The following is a 6899-nucleotide window of genomic DNA, read 5'->3' on the forward strand; positions in this document are numbered from 1 at the left end:
ATAATAATAATAATAATAATAATAATAATAATAATAATAATAATAATAATAATAATAATAATAATGTGTGATTTAGTGATGCCTCAAACACATTCAGTCCTGTCATTTCCTTAAATGGCCGCTTTGTTCCATGTCTGACTGTGATGCTTTTCCTGTCGATGTGTCGAATGGTAGCGTTTTGTGTTTTGGATTCAGTCAAATCCTCACAGATGTTTGTGTGAGTGTAAGCGGGAAGGCCATGTGGAATACTCCCAGCATTCAGTGCTGCCGGTGCCTTGGACACATGGTCCACATGTGTGCACACAAACACCATGTCCTGCTTTTCCAAACCATTTCTATCAAATTAAAGCCAAAAAAAGAAAAAGAAAAGCACCAAATTCTTTTTTTTCCAGATATACAGAAGAATGTGGAGCAAATCAGCTGAGAGACAGAAGATAATGCAGACTTCAATCAGAGAATGAAAGCGTCGGTTCTTATCTGCGGAAACTCGCACATGTTTGTTACACTTGACGTTAGCTTTGATGCTGAATGGTTCCCTTCACATTAATGACATTACAGTCATTTTCATGTCAGTCTGTCCAACCAGGAAATAAATCACGCAGATAAAAAAAAAAAATTAAACAGCTGAAACGTCTGAAAATCTGAACATCTGATTTCCTTTAAAATATGGTTTTACTTTCATTCAGGTTTTACACTGAAAAAACAACCACAAAGCAACAGAAACAAGGGAAATGCACTACATGGACACAAGTATGTGGACAAAAGTATTTGGACACATTGGATTCAGGTGTTTCTTTTCTAACAAAACAATAATGACTAATGTCAGAATAGAGTTTTATATTATGGGATAAATATCAGTGCATTGGTTCATTTGGGTTCAATTATTAGAGATGGTTTGGACTGAATTTATGTCAACACTGATTTTAAATGTTCTTCCTCTAAATTTCTATAATATTTTTTCCTGCTCTGACTGTAAATAATAATTTCCATCTACTTTCTTTACATCTCCCATTAAACTTTAATTAAATATTGATGTTTCTAAACTATATGGACAAAAGTATGTGGACACATCATGTCTACAGCTGTAAGATGTCCTGTTCATAAGGATTTAAGATAAAATGTCAGAATATAATTTTATATTATGGGATAAATATCAGTGCATCGGTTAGTTTGGGTGAAATTATTAGAGATGGTTTGAATTTCATTTTTCTCAACATTGATTTTTTTTGTTTTAATCCATGACTGATTTTAAATGTTCTTCCTCTACATTTCTATAATATTTTTCCTGCTCTGATTGTAAATAATAATTTCCATCTACTTTCTTCACATCTCCCATTAAACTATAATTAAATATTGATGTTTTTCTGTTAAATCCTCATAAACAGGACATCTTCCACCTGAGCAGAAATGGTTTGGACTTAATTTCTCTCAACATTGATTTTTTTTTTTATTTTTTTATCCATGACTATGATTTTAAATGTTCTACATCTAAATATCCAAAATATTTTTTATTTTTCTCCTGCTCTGACTAAATAATAATTTTAACGGACTATCTACTTTATTTATTTTGTGTGTATTTTGCTCGTTAGGATGCTTTTTTCTTCATTTTTATCCATTTTAAGGCTTTTTTTGTTGATTTTTGATGCTTGTGTCACTCATTTTTATTCATTTTGTTGCTTATTTTGTTAATTTTATTGTTGTGTTTTTTGCTAACCATCTACTTTCTTCACATCTCCTGTTAAACTTTAAGGAAATATTGATGTTTTTCTGTTCAATCCTCATGAACAGGACATCTTACAACTGTAGACATGATGTGTCCACATATTTATGTCCATATAGTTTAGAAACATCAATATTTCCTTAAAGTTTAATGGGAGATGTGAAGAAAGTAGATGGTTAGCAAAAAAATTAATAAAAATGAACACAAGCATCAAAAACGAGCAAAAAAAAAAACCCCTCAAAATGAACAACACTGAAGAAAAACAGCATCATTATGAGCAAAATACACACAAAGAAGAAAGCAGATGGTTTGTTAAAATTATTATTTACAGTCAGAGCAGGAAAAATATGTGAGAAATTTAGAGGAAGAACGTTTAAAATCAGAGTCATGGGTTAAAATATCGAGAGAAATTCAGTCCATTTTGGAAACAAAAATAATATTTGAACCCAAACTAACCAATGCAATGGTATCTATCCCATAAAATAAAACTATATTTGGACATTAGTCATTATTGTTTTTATTCCAGAAACACCTGAATCCACATACTTTTGTCTACATACTTTATATTTTTCCTTTAATTTCCTGCAGATTCTCTCTTTTCCTCTAAAACCAGCTCAAACGTCCACATTTGGACGTCCAGCTGCTCTAACAGGTGACAGGCGGCCGTGGAGGCGTTGATCCGTCAGCCTCCGTCCATGAGACACCGCTGTAAAATAGGACTGTAAGAAAGATATCGCTTCTGCAGTATATCGTGATATTTCATTTTGTGATACTGTATCAATATTAAAAAGTACTGTATCGATATGTTTAGGTATTTATTCAAATGCAGATATTATGGAGGTTAATTTTTTGTTTTTCTTTATTGTTTATATTTTATTTATTATTATTTAACTCTCTTTTATTAAATAATGTTCGTTCCTTTGTTGGGATTGAACTAAAATACAGTTCTGATGTTAGTTCTGAACTAATACGATATGAACATTTGAACAGGATCTGAACCCGCTGATGCATGAATTACAAGAACCTTAGTCAAGATTTTTTTCCGGTTGTTTTTATGATGAAAAAAAAAAAAAAAAAAAACAGTGTGATTGAATGTCTTTTAATGGACCTATTTTTTATGGAGTTACACAAAAGTCCACTCAGCTGGACAGCCTGTGTTTAACCCTGTCATGCGTACAGTGGACAGTTCTTCTACAGCTGTTCTTTTGTATATTCCTGGGTTTTGTTGTTTTAGTTTGATATCATCCAACACAACACCATCACATACACTGACATTCATACCATTACTGTAACTTTGCTGTTCTTTATAAACCTGATCTGCAGAAATATGTTTGAGTGTAAATCAATAGCTAATTGTTATTAGACTGTAATTTAAAAGTTTTCATAATCAAAAAGTTTTTTTTTTTTTTTTTTTTTGCATATTATCTCCATGAAGTGAGTAATAACTAGTATTAGAGTATGATAAAATGTTAGAAAACATCAGATTAGCGGCATGAAAAATAGTTTTATTTCATAGTTTTCACTTTCTGATGATGGGTTTTAAATACATGTGTTTTTTTGCCTCAAAAATTAAACACATGCTGTCCAGCTGAGTGGACATTTTTGTAACTCCATGAAAAATAGGTTCATTAAATAAATAAATAAATAAATAAAATTCAATTGCGTTGTTATTTTCATGCCTAAAGAGGAATAAAAGCACTCAGGAAAAAAAAAAAAACTCAGCTGAGGTTCTCATAATTCATGCATGAAAGGATTAATTTTTGAAGCAAACAAACATCTATTTAAATCGCAATAAAAGAAAGTGATAAACTGTGTGAAAACTATGAAATATAAACATTGTTAATGCTGCTAATCTGATGTTTTCTCACATTTTAACATACTCTAATACTAGTCATTACTCACTTCACAGAGATAATATGCAAAAAAAAAACTTTTTGTTTAAGAAAACTGTTAATTACAGTCTAAAAACAACTAGCAATTGACTTCCACTCAAACATATTACTGCATATGAGGTTTATAAAGAACAGCAAAGTTACAGTAATGGTATGAACTGCAGTGTATGTGATGGTGTTGTGTCGGCTGATATGGAACTAAAACAACAAAACCCAGGAATATACAAAAGAACAGAAGAACTGTCCACTGTATGCATGAAAACTGAAAACTGTCATGTCTGTAAAACAGAATTTCAGTTTGAACACAGGAACATTTTGTGACAGAACATTAGATCCTGTTGGGATTAAATAAAAATGTGTTTAGTATTTGTGCAGATTTCTGCTGTAATTCAATTCTTCCAGGAAATAATCATTTAAAAAAAAAGAAACAAACACAAAATTGCCTTTTTAACAGTATCATGATATATCGTGATATATTGTACCGTGATCCTAGTATTGTGATTTGTATCGTATCTCCGGATTCTTGCCGATACACAGCCCTAGTGTAGAACGGGTCTTTTTCTTGGTCTTTCTCAGGCGTGTTTCTGGTGGATGTGGGTTCAATTCCGCCCTGCTGGGCAGTCCCTCCTCCTCCTCCTGCTGGGCTCCATTGTTTTTCCTGTGCACCGTCAGCTGATGGCTCAGCCTTAGTCAGTGGAATTGTCTCGTAATGACCAACTTTCATACGGACTGCGTTCCCTCTATGAAGAGACTGTTTTACTCATATTTGTGTGGAAGAAAAATACATTCCTGCCATTCTTTGACTCATGCGCTGGCATTTAGCAGATGATTTTGCAGACGGTTGGTATACATGCGTGTAAAGACTGTTGTTTAAACGGTGATTCTTCACATTTATCATGTAATTCAATCGTCGTTTTTGCCGCAGCTCCGTGGATGTACTGCTGTTTTTCACCTCAAGTGATTTCAATTATGACGCCACGAGGTTAAACCAGGTTTGAAACGACGACACTTTAAGGGCTGTTGTTGTTTCCATAGTGGAAGGAGAGCGCTTTATTTACTCCTATTTTGCTGCTGTTATGGTCATTTTTCCAGTCAGTAACACAGTGTGATAGAATGTGGAACGTGTGAGGAGCGACTGAATGTGAACGTTTATGAGGAACCCAGAAATATTTGAGGTGTGTCCATTTAAAGATTTAACAAGTCTGATTTCAGAGGCGGTTCCAGGGATAATTATCTGACATATGTGAGTTCAGGGTCCACATCCAGACCAACAGGATCTAAACTGGATCAGAACCAGTACAATGTACACTGACAATTATAAATGGAACTGGTTCTTTGTGCTGCGGAGGTGGATCTGGTTTATCTGGGCCCACCTCCCTCCTGTGGTGTGTGTGTGTGTGTGTTGGGGGGGGGGGGGGGGGGGGGGGGGGGGGGGGGGGGGGTGCGGTGTTGTTGGTTCTGGCCCAGTGTGAACAGACAGGCCATCATTGGGACGGGGCTGTCGGCTGTTTGTTTAATGCCCTGCCTACTGTGAAAGTCTCCCTGAAACAGGCGCAGTAAATATCCCCATTGATCCAGAGGCAGGGGGCCTACGATGATGTAGTGGCCCCCCGCCACACCGGTAAATCTGCACGACAGTAATCCAATCCCATTCTCAAGGCTCGGGGATCTCAGATAGGTGCTTTAAATCCAAAAGTGTGGCTTTTTGCACAATTTTTCTGCCTCTGTTAGTGCTGCTCCTGTTGGTTTTCTCTGCTCGTCAGTCGGTTCAAAACTCTATCAAACAACCACTGCATTTACTCACATTTAACCCCTCCCCCCCAAAAAAACTAACAAATGCATTTACTCACATTTTACAAACAAAAAACACAACCACATTTAACCCCCCCCAATAAAAAACAAAACGAATGCATTTACTCACATTTAACCCAGAAAAAACAAAACAAAACAACTGCATTTACTGACATTTAACCCAAAACAAAAGTTTACTGACATTTAACGCCCCCCCCCCCCCCCAAAAAAAAACAAAACGAATGCATTTACTCACATTTAACCCAAAAAAAAAAAAAAAACAAACAAAAATGACTGCATTTACTCACATTAACCCCCCCCAAAAAAAAAACCCAAAATGAAAGCATTTACTCACATTTAACCCAAAAAACACAATGACTGGATTTACTGACATTTAACCCCCCCCCCCCCCAAAAAAAAAAACAAAACAACTGCATTTACTCACATTTAACCCCCCCCCCCAAAAAAAAACAAAAACAAAACTGCATTTACTCACATTTAACCCAAACACCCATCTGTCTGCATCTGGAACCTGTCCACAGAACCATGTATTTGAGCGTCCTCTGCAGTTTTCAGTGTAAATCAGATATTTTCCTGTATTTGATCTGATTTGACTTAGTCATTTGTTCCGAAACTTAACATAAATGCGAACAAGCAAACATAAATAATAATACAAATATCAACAATCGTAACAGTCTTGGACAGAGGAACAGCACAATAGTTCCATTTATGCCTGAAAAGGGGTGGGAACAAGCACCACTTATTTAATCCCACCCCCTCTCCCTAAAATATTAATAATAATATATCTCCCTCTTCCCTTTACATGACTCTTTTATATTTACTAGCAGCATTGTACCTGTGGTGCCATTGTACGATAGCATGAGAGGCTAAAATCTCCCAGCATACCTCACAACATTTGAATATGGACATAAGTTGTGCCTGGTAGACAGTCAGCTCATGTTTGTGTTCATTTGGTGACGATCGGGCCTGTGACGGCTGAGGAAAACCTGTACAAACACCCTCCTGTACTGCAACAACGACGGGTGGACGGACACAGAACGCACATTATAGTAGAAGGATAAGATAGGATATGTTTATTCTCTCACACACACACACACACACATTCATCCATATACACTTACATACTTTCACACATCTACCCACAGTATACAAGTACACATACACACATACAAATACACAGATTCGATTTAGTAACTGTGTAGATGTTCATTACAGCTCAGAGTACATTTAAAGGTTCTTATATCAGAACAGAAAAAGTGACTTTTTAAGAAAAATATATCATTAATGACCCAGAAAAACTAGTTAGTATTTTTACACCATGTCATCAATCAGAACGATCAATAAAATCATCCTGATATAAAGAAAATGATTCAACTGTTTTGTTAAGACTAAAGATGAAGCGATTTATCTCCTTTATTCTAATATTATCCTTTTGTATTTTTCAGTATAAATCCTGTATTTTCTGCATTTAATTC

Source organism: Sphaeramia orbicularis, chromosome 16, assembly GCF_902148855.1.
Source record: "Sphaeramia orbicularis chromosome 16, fSphaOr1.1, whole genome shotgun sequence".
In the NCBI taxonomy this organism is placed as follows: Eukaryota; Metazoa; Chordata; class Actinopteri; order Kurtiformes; family Apogonidae; genus Sphaeramia; species Sphaeramia orbicularis.